Genomic DNA, 14,419 nt, shown 5'->3' on the forward strand with positions numbered 1-14,419 from the left:
CAAAAACAATCTTCGCCATGGACTTTCTACGGGGTTGACCTTTAACCTCAAATATCTCCGCAACATTCTCATACTTGGGCTCCATTTCAAAAATGCATAATGCTATATAATATTTCCCACTTAAAAATATTTATAAATATTTATAGCTTATTTTAAAATTAAGTTTAAATATGATATTTATTTTAATATTTATGCGCAGAAAAAAGCTATTCCAGGGAAAAATATATTTCGTATGGGGGAAGGAGGAGGAGGGTCATACTGTTAGTACAAAACTTTATTTACTTAAACGGTAGGTGGCGTTTCGGCTCGTGCAAGCAGAAGCTTTTAGGAGAAGCACTCTATACAGGAGTGGAAATAAAAAAAAAATCATAAAAAATAAAATACAACCGCGGGTTGGGTGTTGCCAGATAAAATAAAACGTTTGTAAAAAAGTAAATAAATTCAGAGAAAAAAAACCTCTATAAAAAGATCAATATGATCCGAAGTTTGCCGAAGAAAAATGTGTAGAAATGGCATCCCGTGTTATTTCTCTATATTGTACGAGGCTTTATCCGCCTTTACTTTGCAGTTGAGGGGACACCTTTTTACTTGTCTGTAAAGTTTTTCGTTGTTCCCCAAGTTTTAAAAACTCTTCTAGGAAGAGTGATGGATCGTAGCTAGATGAATAAAACATGGCACTCTAGCAGCGAGTATATAGTGCGGAGTAACTATACTAAAAAAAAAAATATGACGCTCCCGCCCTAAACGAGTTAGGCTTAGCTTACGTGCTAGGGTGAAGAAATACCATAGGGATTTCGAGAGAGAGAAGAGCGTACGGTTAGGTTAGTAGTTTAGCAAGCATTCTGTAATGTTGAAAACGATTAAGAAATAGGAAGGTTCAATGGATCATCCACGCTATCTATCGCCTTGGAGAGTTTATGAATTTTAACAAATTTGTTGAAGCGCGCGACATTTCAAAAATTCAGAAACAAAGGCTTAACGCATTCGCAAAGCACACGATACAATATTTTGCATTTTCAAGTATTTTAAGTTTTCAACGTTTCAATGAAAAAGGGATTTTCATATATTCTTCAAGAAAATCAATAGTTTGAACTTTGAAGTAAAAAAAAATACCAAACAGAAAAAAAAAGAAAATAAAATAAATAAGATAGGCGATAGCAGCACTCTGGGGATATTGGAATAGTAACTTAGATAAGCGAACTTTACGTTTCCATGAAACTGAATCGAAAACGACTACCTTGGGATCGTTCGCCGTAAACGCCTCCTCCGTATATATATCTAGAGCAGTACCCAGAATACCTTCAGGTATCAAACAAGATCTCTTTACCTTAATTCCTAATCTAGGTATTCGACACAAAAGATACGTAGGTGTTTTATACATTGTGTTTCTGATACGTCTGCAGCCATAAATTCAGGGAGATGTTCTTTGGGCAATTTTGACTCGAAAATGTAGCTTCTATGACATTTTGCACTAAGGGACACTGTTTTCAAGTTATGATTAGAGTTTTGAGGGATGACCCCTTAAATTTAATTAAGAAACCGAAAGATAATGTTAATTTAATTAAGGGGTCATCCCTAAACACTCAAATCATAACTCGAAAACAGTGCTTTTAGGGCAAAATGGAGATAGAAATTACATTTTCGACTCAAAATGGCCCAAAGAACATCCACCTTTATTTATAACAGACTATAATGTATAGATTGAAACTATATTACAAGATTTAATTTAAAATTCGCGTGAACTTTAGATTTTAGCCCTTTCTGGTGGAGCTCTAAGTTCAGGCCGAATGATTGATTGAGATGAGAGTTTCAAAATGATAAACGAGCAAAGTTTCAACCCCCGTGCGGTTTCCTGAGGGTCTTTATATTCGCCCTGGAAAGACTAACCCTCAAATCGACACGCTTACTTCCTTATTAGACTTTTCATCGAAAGGTAATGATGTGGTCTATAGATTAAATCATTGGAATTTTACGTCATTATCAAAAGTTAATTTAGTTTCGTCGATAAATAAAAATAACAGAAGGAAATTAGGTTCGCACTGCGGAGGTCGATGAAAGTCTTAGTGCCCAGTATGATGTTTAAAAGGAGAGTGAAAATCAGTTCATTTTTTTATAGTGAAACATCCAGGAATTACCTCCGAATGATTTTAAAATTCAAACGAGTTTGAGATATCATGGATAATTTGAAATTAGCACCTCCGACCAATCGCGTAACGCCCTGCCTTTTTGTTAACAAAATTCCCAGAAAAATCAGTTTGAAACTTTTACTTAAGTTAGTCTTAGGCTTTTTCAAGACGTTTTCATAGTCTCAGATTCTAAAGGCATTTAGTTTGCTGTTTCTGTGAAGGATCGAGACCCTCGACTTACAATTTAGTTATCCGCGGGAACTTATGGAAACATGGTTGCTAGTTTCCGAAAACGCGAAACAACTAAATTGATCTTGTAGAATTTTAGGAAATAACTTAGTGGATACGACGAAGTAATGTAGGTATAGCACGTCGCCAAAAAATTCCCCGAACTAATCTATAGAATTAGTTTAACGTCTTTTACACTTGTCTCAAGTTTTGGTACACGGAGGTAAACTGGTAAAAACAGTTTTCTTCCACTTTGGCGAGAGCTTCGACAGTGCCTCTTGGGTTCCTCGTAGATGGTGAGTATGGTGTACGGGAGAGGAGACGCTTTGCAATGAAGTGTTATATACAGCCCCACTTAAAGAACACGTTAGAACTGACGTTAAGTACCACCGTTAACGTTGGCAATTTCCGAAAATGTTCTCTACTCAATCTTTCGTTGTGGAAAGCGACGACTAGCCAAAAAGAAGAAAAAAAGCGAGTACCCCATTCCCCTCTACACTAGTCTTAGAAAAGTTCTCTGGTAGGTCCAGGGTACTCGACATCGACGAAAAGATGTTATTCCGGACGTTACGTAGTGTTTCCAAGAGACCCAAGGCCCACCACCCTCGACTCTAGAAGGTTCTTACACGCGCTCCTGGAAACGTTTCCTCCTTACATTTAGAAAAACGGATATTTTTGTGTTATTAATAATGAGTGTGCCAAGAAAATACATTGTAAGGAATGGGAACTGTTACTGTCTAGGCGCTTTAACTCAGTGAGGCTTTCAAATGGGAGAGAGTGCTTTGCCTTTCCTTAAACTTTATCTTTTTATAAAGGAGTTGGATATTTTTGGCCATGCACTTCTTATTTTTAGAAACTATGGCCATTCCGGGTCCTGAAAGAATTTCTAAGACAACGTAGCGCCAATGTAACTAACGATTTAAAACATCTCAGGGGTATTTGAATTTAAGACATTTGAGGAAGGTATAAGTCCAAGTATGAAAACTATGTAATGAATCATAATTTGAATTCGAGCACAAAGACAATATGTATATTAGATCCACCATCATCTTATCAATTCTAATGGCCTATTCTATTCTTTTTACCGTAATTATCGTTTATTTTTGTCGGGAAATGATTTTATCTCATGCTTAGGTCTATTTTTATGTTCTTTTTTATCTTTGATATATTAATGGGAATATACCATATCCCCTCAGCTAGCTTCTGCGATTATCTCGCTATGAAAATCGCTTCCGTTTTGGGCCTAACTTCCGGCCGTTTAGAATTTTTTTTATATCCAGGACCAAAAGTTGCTTTGCGCTGGTGCAAGACCTAAAGCGCTGGTATAACATCAATCGATATTAACCTTTATTATGACAGTTTAAAATGTATTTTATCATTTGGACCCAATAAGTTAATTTTGAGTATCGAAGACAACCACTCGAATCGAGGAGAAAAAGTTTGCAGCGCGGTTTAGAAAATCTCCAAGAACCAATAATATGTCGGCCGGATCGAGGAGATAATGTTTCCATGCAGGTTTAGAAAATCTCCAAGAACCAATAATATGTCTAAAACATTAGTAGAAAAATACCTCTTCTGGTAGATAAAGTCACATTAGCATTCTTAGATTGAAGGCTATTGAAATTGTCCAAACAAGATGGGCAGGCTGATATGTCTTACTCCACATATCTTTATTTTAGGGGCCAATCAATGTTTGGAGGAAACTGAATGTTTTAGACCCCTTGTTCTGTAACATTTTTCACTCAGTCTGACCCAAAGAACGCACCTCTTAAATTTATGGAAGATTTATCAGAAAAACCCTGTATACATAGTTTACAGAAGGATTCATACCATTTACACAAGGAGGCTTGGCTTTAGACTCACCTTGTGAGTCAGGTCTCCTTCTGTAACACGTTAAGCCTGGCCTCCCTGTGCAAATGGTATGAATTATCCTAGTCTGTAAACTATGTATACATACCCAAAACGTCATAGATATAATAATTAAACATCTAATAAGGCATATGAAATTTTAAATTTCACAAATGATGTATAATTACGAGGTTAATTCTAACAGAAAATTTAGTTAGCGTTTCTTGAAGGATTCCCAAATGGGGATAACTTGAAACGCCGCCAGCGAAATTTGCCCGTAACGTTAATTCAATTAGATTTGCCCCTAATACGCCAGAAGAAGAAGCGGGAGGTTCATCTCTGGTTCATACGTCGCAAGAATAATATTTAAAGCAAACTAATCGAGCGTGAACGGCCCGTCCCTACTGTCCGAGAAAATAAAGTCAATATGGAATAAAGGCTCAAAATCAACATTGGCAATTTATAAGTTTAAACTCGAGCCCTTATTGGTTCCATTTGAATAAACAAAGATGGGGGTCTTATTACCCCGGTTAAAATTGGGGAGAACACAACGAACAGGGAGAGAAAGAGAAAGAGAGAGAGAGACAGAGAGAGAGAGAGAGAGAGAGAGAGAGAGAGAGCGCGAGAGAGAGAGAGAGAGAGAGAGAGAGAGAGAGAGAGAGAGAGAGAGAGAGGAATTTCCCTTTTATCGCATTAGCAGTGAATTTCCTTGGGCGCGAATTAAGAGAAACCTAATTTGGCAAATTTAATTTGCTACAAGGAATATATATAAACCAATATGTATAAGACTGTCATTCGGAAAATAGAGACTAATAATTACAGGGTGTTCCAAAATGGTGGCAGGATCCAAGTACAGCGTATTCTAAAGCGATTTTGAGTCCTAAATGTAATTTCTATGACATAGCATTATTTTCAGTTTCTTACGTAAAAAAATTCTAATCATAACTTGTTAGGATATCCCGGCTTTAGAACCAAGAAGTGATATCTAGTTTATTAGGGAGAAGGTATAAATTCACCACATTTCCAGCTATATCTCCAGTCCAAACGTAGGTCCGGAGTTAATCCCCACCTCTAAATTACAACCAGCATCTCATTGGTTCTTGAAAACTCCTGTCAGCGAGTATTTTCCGACTGAGGAGAAGCGAAATAGCCTGGCCTTTTTTTCCCCCTTGTATTTTGAAAGGGGGACTGGGACTATGGCGCGCGAATACTTAGGCATCTTATGTCTTCTCCCTAATAAACTGGATATCACTTCTTGTTGGAAAAAAGTGTCAAGAACATTTTCTACTCCAAATTGCACTTAGAACACGTTGCCCCTTCGACCGTACCACCGTTTTCGGAACACCCTGTACGTGTTTAACTAAGGCTTAGCGCCTTTTCCTTTTAATAGTCCCTTAGCACATTGATAATACACCGCGAATCTAATAAGAGTTTGAAAACGCAGACTAAATTGTAATTCTAAAGATTACAAGAAAAGTAGTAATTTTTCTATCAGAGTACATTTTAGCTTATCTCTCATTTAAGTCTCGTGACCTTGATATACTTCAAAAACATACAGATAATCACTTACTTTACGCGTGTTGCCAGGGTTCTAAGATCGAGGGTTTATATCGACGTTGCATTTTATTCAAATTAAAATCCTTATTCAAATTTAAAATCCATATTCAAATATATTTAATCACGAATTGATCACCGAAATAGAACTAATATTAACGAAGATTTATCGCGTATGGAATCTTATCTCTTCAACGCCTTTATCTTATATTGTATCCAAAATAATAGACAAACCTATAATACCCCTTTCGAGCGGGATTACCCGCATCGAAATTTTCTAATTTCATTTAATCTATCGAAAATTTTAATAATAACAAATTTATTCCTGTTTACCGAAATAGAACCAATATAAATAATTAATCCCCGTATCCTATAATATTCAATATACCCACCCTTTCCTATAAATGCATCCAATTCACTAAATAAACTAAATTAAACACGCAATCGTGGATAAAATTCACAAAAATAGGAAATGAAGTTTGGAAATATTTTACCCAGTTTTTGAGGAAATGAAATTAAAGAAATTTCAAAAAAATTCATTTCTCTCAACTTTGTAACGAAGATTACGTGACTTTAGTTTTCTTCCCTTAAATGGATAGTCGTATAAACCATCATAAATCTTTGAATAGAAACACGTTTAACGGTAGTCGAAATTAAATTTTACTACCCCTTTAAGAAAAAGAACCAGATTGAATGAAAGAAGAATGGGCCACCAATTATAAGAATCAATTTTCTTCGGGTAAAAACTTCTCTCTACCTTGAATTTCTTCCTTCCCGCGTTTCAAGGTAAGTTTAAACCATACACGAAACGAGGGACCCGAGTTAAGGATAATACTAAATTCTTTTTAATATAACCCTAGCCTTTTCTTCGATATAAACTCAAGTTGCAATTTTAACAATTGTAATTTGATTTTGATTGCTACGAAAAGGAAAGAGCTCGAATTCAAATCCCTAACAGACTTTCGTTTTTAGTGGAAAAGACGGCAAAAAAATGTAAATTCCAGGAAAAGGAAAGACACCTTTGAAAATGACCCTAATTTTCGCTTAAAATACAGATTTCCTACGGGAATTCTAACCTTTTAAAGAGTATAAAAAATAAGCACGCTTTGTTACTATATTTGAAAGTCTTTTAGAATATTTGCTGGTTTTTCTAATGGGTTCAACTTCTAGCGGAAGACCCAACTATGTTTCTTTAGAGGTTAAAGATGCGCTACTTAAAACCATAAACTACCCACGTAAGCAATAAGTCCACGCAGGAATACATAGATTCCTTCAAACTTGGAATCATCAACTTGCCATTTTCTGTGTCTTTCTACTTGGACTAAAAGGGAGGAGGTGTAGAAACCGTCACCCGTAAATCTAAAAAAAGTGCTTGTAAATCAAAAAAAAGTGCTTGTAAATAAAAAAAAAAGTGCTTGTAAATAAAAAAAAAAAGTGCTTGTAAATCAAAAAAAAAGTGCTTGTAAATCAAAAAAAAAGTGCTTGTAAATCAAAACAAAAAAGTGCTTGTAAATAAAAAAAATGTGCTTGTAAATCAAAAAAAATGTGCTTGTAAATCAAAAAAAAAGTGCTTGTAAATAAAAAAAAAGTGCTTGTAAATCAAAAAAAAAAGTGCTTGTAAATCAAAACAAAAAAGTGCTTGTAAATCAAAACAAAAAAGTGCTTGTAAATCAAAACAAAAAAGTGCTTGTAAATAAAAAAAAGTGCTTGTAAATCAAAAAAAATGTGCTTGTAAATCTAAAAAAAAAGTGCTTGTAAATCTAAAAAAAGTGCTTGTAAATCTAAAAAAAAGTGCTTGTAAATCTAAAAAAAGTGCTTGTAAATCTAAAACAAGTGCTTGTAAATCTAAAAAAAAAGTGCTTGTAAATCTAAAAAAAAAGTGCTTGTAAATCTAAAAAAAAGTGCTTGTAAATCTAAAAAAAGTGCTTGTAAATCTAAAAAAAAAGTGCTTGTAAATCTAAAAAAAAGTGCTTGTAAATCTAAAAAAAGTGCTTGTAAATCTAGAAAAAAAGTGCTTGTAAATCTAGAAAAAAAGTGCTTGTAAATCTAGAAAAAAAGTGCTTGTAAATCTAGAAAAAAAGTGCTTGTAAATCTAGAAAAAAAGTGCTTGTAAATCTAGAAAAAAAGTGCTTGTAAATCTAGAAAAAAAGTGCTTGTAAATCTAAAAAAAAGTGCTTGTAGTAATGTATTTGAACTTAGAAGTCAAGTGACATTGATGTAGCTCTCGACCTATGAGCGCCGAACCCGGATGTAAACAAGTTCTCCTTGCGTGTTCTGAACTATAGTAGATCTAACTTGAAAGAGAGAGGGATGAAGTGATAACCCCCATATCTATAACGTTGCCTCCCAGCATCCTCAGCGTTTAGGTAGGGTCGTACAGTAAAGGACGCCCCCTCTGTCTTAAAAAGAGAAGCTAGTTCTTATACAAATGCAATGCCGCTAGGCGGCAGCTCTTAACAACCCCGTACCGAAAGCCAGAGTTTCCGTGCCGCAGGTAGCCCATCATTTCCACTCCATCTTACCTCATTTCTCCCTGGACATAGGTTTGACGGTTATCTTATATATACAAATAGCCAATGAAACGTTAGGAAAGAGGAATGGGCGTTTTAGCAAAGTTTTAAGCCCTTCCCCTTACCTTCAATCAGATATTAGTATCGAGTCAATACGGCTTCTTAAAAATTCCAAGTCGAAGAAATCTACGTATTCTTGTTCCCCGATATAATAAATGTTACGTCTTGTTCTTGGCTGGTATTAAAGTCATCTCTTACATTTTTATCTCGATGGAATTTAAACTATTTGATGTCCGGTTATAGTTGAGGTAAGTTTAAAACATGACCTCGTAAAAAAGAACGAACGTGGTTCCGAACTATAAGACTTTTCTCGTAATTTTTTTATCGATGTACAAATTCCTATACACTCTCTTACAGTCTTAGAAAGGGTTAAATCTTAGCTTTTCTTTTACGAAAATTGGGTTGATTCAAAGAGTGAAAGACGGTACACTACCTCCAAATAACGTCATTAAGCTTCCTTCCAGGGATGGAGAAATAAAAAAGAAGGGTATAAATTTTTACCCCCGTTATTATGGTTTTATGTTTCTCTTCCAAATACTAGGGAGGATATTTAATACTACCAAAGTTTTTTATTATTATTATTATTATTTTTTATCTGGCAAAGGCTTAACGTTCGTGCCTTTATTTCCTAAGAAATATTTCCAACATAAACCTTTTTTTACCTGAAAGTTTTTAAGAAACTGGAAAATCCAAGACCATTAGAACTAACCGCTCTTCGTTTGGAGAAAATTGCTATTTTTTAAACCACTTTTTATAGTAAAATATATATATATATATATAAAAAAAATAGAAATTATTCTGCGGTATGACTTTTTTTCTTTGAAATATGTTGGTTGCAAAAATAATTGGCTTCTATCATAAGTTTATAAGATATGTTCCATAAGTATGAAACTTCCTACAATTCGTAATGCTAGTTCGAGAATTGACTAAAAGCGGTTTTGCAGTCCATCTTCCTATTTAGTTCGTACTAAGTCTTTGACACCCCCTCAACAAGCGTCGCTTTACTAGAATCTATGACGTTTCACCTAGATCACTTCATGACAAGCTCTTAGTAGCCAGTAACAAACTTATGGAACATATCTTATGAACTAATGTTTTTATATATTTTTATACGTTCAATTATTGAAATTGAAGCTATATTTTGTAAGTTTCCTAATTTACCAAGACTATAACGAGGTCCTTAAAATGAGGTCCTTAAAATGAATGCACGCGCGGGAGACACGAATTAGGCTTAGCATTGTGCTACGCGATTAGACCTAACAACTGCTGATGAAATTGTCAAACTATAGCTTAACAACAAAGGCCTATTTTGTTTGTATCGTAATAAATCAACAGTTCGAGATACGGACTCCGGAGATGCTAGTTAAGCCCTAATTACGGGTCTTAAGCCTCGTTACGCAAAATTTTAAAATAGGGAGACATAAGTTACATATTTGTTTATAGTCTAGCAAAGACTGCGTAGTTAAATCGTTAATTAGTCGGAACGTTTTAAAAGCCTTACACTATCCTAATCTCTCACTATCTATCTAAGATATGATTGGTCAATTTATTTCAGGACGTATGTGTGTACGGTAAATACTGTCTAGACTTTAAACTTATTTCGGTGTTTATATCGCGAATTCCCCAAAGTGAGTAGAAGACGAAGTCAATAAAAATTCTTTTAACAAAATTAGCTTTTGTATTTCTGGGAAAACTGCGTGGCGGGAAAATATTGCAGTCTCATAACTGAACTATTAGGAAAATTGGTAGAAGCTCTAGGCACAACACCCGCGCATTTCATTAAATGCACGAAGGATATACGCGAGATAAAGTGCCGGGAGTTGAAAAATAATAAATACAACCAGAAGGGGATAATGAAAGAAGGATGACACTCTGTATCCTCTTAATGCTTTAGTTATGTAACGTCATTCATCCCAGGCTCATCCTTTTAGTTTGCTTTCCCGCTCATCAAACTACAAATGGGCATCGCACCGTAAGGTGAATTCTATAATTGTTTGGCATAAATCCCCAGCAATCATCCCACAAACCTCGTCTTGACGTGGGACAAAAATGCACAAGCGCGTCTTGTGAAATATTTAAACGCTAATAGAGTAATGATGAGGGAACTATTTATCGCGTATGTGATTCGTTTTAGTAACCTTGCTCTAAATGTTCCGATGTTGGGAAGAGTGACGTTACACTTGCCCCGCTTTGTGGTACACTTCTCTCGAAGAGAAGTATTATATACTTCTGATACAACAAACCCGTTAGAGGAAAATATTTTCCAGGAAATATTAAACTTATAATGGTTGCGATTTTGAATCTTCGTCAAGCAGAACTCGAGACAATAAAGATTCGAAAATATTTCAGAATATTGAAAAATTTTAACATATCAGAATACTGGGAACGGTAAGAGAAAACCATTGAGGGTCTGCAAAAGTTCATAAGTAAAAACAAAAAGTATTCATCATTGAAGCTTGCTCGCGCCGTGTAATATAAGAAACCCCCTTTTACATCTCAGAATAGTATCGACCCCCCTGTCTATGTTTACCTTCACGACCGTAGCGCAGGGAACACGCGTGAATAGGTAAAATATAGTACCAAGAATTAACGTTTGGATCGCCAACATAGAGTACTATTTTCTATAAGCCTTTAACCTCAAAAAAGCTCTTCTCTGATTGGTTAGTTGGTCTAGGAGTTGAGAATGTAGTCGTTTGCTTCTCATTTTACACGAGGTCAACAGGCAATACTTTTTGTTTTTATCTATGAACTTTTGGTATCTGATAGATGAAACTGTCTTCTGTACATACAACACAATACCGAGAACTTGACAGTACATCTCGAGTAAACAAGGTTTTAAAATAACAACTCATTAGAGGAAAATATTTAGCAGAATTATCTAAAAATAAAAATTAATAATATTTTTTATTCATTTTTCCGAAGAATTAATATCGAAATTCTGACGTAGTTATTATTAACATTTGATAATTAGTATAAAACCTCCTCAGTAATTCCATCTGGGATACCATTCTCTGACTTAATCAAATACAGTCGCATCATTCCGGGGTTCCAAACGCATTTCATTTTATTTACAGCTGTGATTCAAAGAGATAGAGAGAAAGAGAGAATGTATACACTCCGCTATCATTTTTCTTGAGCCCGGGCTTCTTGTTAAACCTATTTACCAAGGAAGTTTTCCTTTTTTTTAAACAGGAAGGAATGGCGCGATGGGACAGAGGTTTTTAAAGGCCCGTGGGGGTGCAAAGAGGAAATCATCATGGAGTCACGCTCGTAAATCACCAGCACTGCCTTGAGCATAAAAAAGAAAGAATACAGAAGAAGGCTAGGTACTGGATAGGGCTACTGCGTAGTATCTAACTTCAAGAAGCTAATGGACACCAAGCTTCGCTACTAACGAAACGAAACCCGATAGATATTGGGTGTGTGAGTGAGGGGGGAAAGGGGGTCGGTGAATTTTCAATGGCGCATTGTCATGCCCGACAGAAAAAGTAGATCCCGCTTTAAAATATAAAGGGATGTTGAAAATGAGATAAATAGGCCACGCGTCTTCACGCTGTAGAGATGGGAAAACTGGGAGAGTGAATTTCTAGGTCGATACAACACTGTTTAATAGGATCTGGTCAAGAAGTGAGATCTAGTTTATTAGGGAGAAGATATGAATTCGCCACATTTCCAGCTTTATCTCCAGTCCAAACGTAGGTCCGGAGTTAATCCCCGCCTCTAAATTACAACCAGCATCTCATTGGTTCTTGACAACTCACGTCAGCGCAACGCGAATGACGAAAATTACGTATTTTCCGACTGAGGAGAGAGGCGAAATAGCCCGGCCTCCTTTTACGTCCCTCCTTGTATTTTGAAAGGGGGACAGGGACTATGGCTATGGCATCTTATACCTTCTCCCTAATAAACTAGATATCACTTCTTGATCTGGTATATCAAATTAAGCCGAAAATTATTTATTCCCTACACGCTCACACCATATCCTCGGTCCGCAAAACATTACAATTTTAGAATTACAAATTCCGTGATAAAATAGAGTAGATTTCCTTGATTTTCCTTGAAAGTCACGTGTGTCATTCTTCCTTTAAAAGCACGAGGCAAATCCCGCGTGTTTTCGATCCAGCTATAGTGTATATTTTTTCTTGGGGGACTTCTCTTTAAAAAAATATAAATGGGCTTCGGCAATAGTCTATCGATTTTCAGTTGACTTAGGATACGTGGCTGGGAGTCTTGGGTAGTCAAAGGACTCCTGGGACTCCTACGAACCCCCCCCCCTTTCTTAATACACCTAGAAACACCTAGCTATTCACGCTTTTACTTTTTTGCTTCTACAACGCCTCCCCAAAACTGAAAGTACTCCTTGTTACACATAGTTACAATAATGGCATGAAGGTTTTTTTATTTATGCCTTTTGAGGCTTTTGTATATCCTGGTTTCTATATATTTCTTATTATTATACGCATTTTGTTCTATTATGTTATTGGGTTTTGTATGGTTTTGTTTATTGATATATGGGGCGTGATATTTTAGCTGAGGAAAACATTACTTTCACCAATGTAATACGTTTCCAATCCTACATATTTCTGTTTTGATATTCTATTTATACCAAGTGCTGCCTTTTGTTTGAAGGAAGGAAATAAGTTTTAATAAAACCAGGAATGCGTAGCTTTTTTCTCTACTTGGAATGTTATAGACCCCATATTAACATCTGATTGAAGGTAATGGGAAGGGCTAAAAGCTTCGCTAAACCGTCAGCTCCTCCTTCCTCGCATCTCATTGGCTGCCGCTATTTGAATGTATACAAGGTTTTTTTGATAATTCTGTTGCGGTGCGAATAGGTCGCAAGCTGCGTCGATATCACGTGATTTCTAACTTCAAATAAGTTATGCCTGACGTCAGCGGTGACGATTTCTACAACTCCTCCTCTTTAGTTCAAGCAAGGCCCAGAAAATGACCTCTTAAAGATTCCAAGTTGAATTAATCTGATGAAACTTACGGGGATTTATTTGAAAAGCGAACTCTTCACGGCAACAAACAAAGCAACGTAAATATTTTTGATTCAAACTTCTATCGAATACGCAGAATTTAATATTTACGCGAAAGCCATTATTCTATACTTCATGGTATCTTCAATTTTTATCTAAGTGATCTAGATGAAAAGTTATTTGAAGTTAAACAATTGCTCCATTTCACTGCCCCTTAATTCAACAGGACGAAAGTCTCGCACACCGATAGCCTGTTTTCCTTAAAACTATAGGGGATACGAAAAATTGCGCCTTTAATTTTTCACGGTAAGACCCTGAAACCCCCCCCCCCCCGAGTTCTCGTTTACTATTCGACATCGGAACCAGCTGGTGTAATTAAGGGAGCCCGGAGGCCTTAACCCTCCTGGCGACCCGACACAGGAAGCGGCGGCCTAAGTCGGATAACCTAGGAGAGTTACTAATTACAATATAACAAGTGGATCAATTCGGCTCTAGGCTCCCTCCCGGCCGCTCTAGTTAAGATTTTTGGGTTTATTTTCTACTTTTTCTCTCGTCGGTATAAGACACGAGCGGAGCAAAGCCTGTCGACGTTTCGCCATGCAGATTTTACTCTCATTATGAATAAGCTCCGAACTCAAAATCCTTAATCCAGTTTTCTCTCCTAGTACACGACAACCAACATGCCCGAATGACCCGACCCTGCAGCTTTTCGAGGTCCCGTCATTCTTTTGTTTTTCTCTTGTTTTTCTAATTTTTACCAGATATTTTTCTCCCGAGCTCCTGCATGCATCAAAATAAATAATTCTGACATATATTGGACTTATTATAGGTCTAACATGGTTTCTAAGTAATTTTCCATCAGGAACGAGGTATACGCAGGGGGTGGGTATATTTTGACTAGTGTTAGGGGGAGATTTTTAAAATTTAAGAAGGGGATCTACCGCGCGTAATCTTACTTTAGCGTCACCCATTGTCGCCAGCAGGAAACATATTTCAAATTTAAACTATGTATTGCAAACGAATCCCCCAGTAAACAAGCCAATGGCTTGATGTGGGCATCCCTTCTTGGACAAAGCTTATTATTATTACTAAAAAGTGTAAACCCATA

The 14,419-nt window shown here is 36.2% G+C and overlaps 1 protein-coding gene across 4 annotated transcripts in view; it reads right to left on the reverse strand.

Moving 5' to 3' along the window:
* LOC149623273 (maltase A2-like) overlaps positions 1-14,419 on the reverse strand; it is a 103,296-nt gene that overhangs the window by 69,596 nt on the left and 19,281 nt on the right. The window contains exons 1-3 of one of the 4 annotated variants that reach the window (XM_089852706.1): positions 765-1,103; positions 457-712; positions 283-338 (exon numbers count right to left, since the gene is read on the reverse strand). The exons of the other annotated variants lie outside the window; for them this stretch is intronic. The gene's annotated coding sequence lies outside the window, so the exon portion shown is untranslated. Of the gene's footprint in view, positions 1-282; positions 339-456; positions 713-764; positions 1,104-14,419 lie in introns of those variants that run through there. 4 annotated transcript variants of the gene reach the window in all.

Source organism: Phalangium opilio, unplaced genomic scaffold (genome assembly GCF_054372755.1).
Source record: "Phalangium opilio isolate 3A_F unplaced genomic scaffold, DU_Popi_V2 ptg000113l_1, whole genome shotgun sequence".
NCBI lineage: Eukaryota > Metazoa > Arthropoda > Arachnida > Opiliones > Phalangiidae > Phalangium > Phalangium opilio.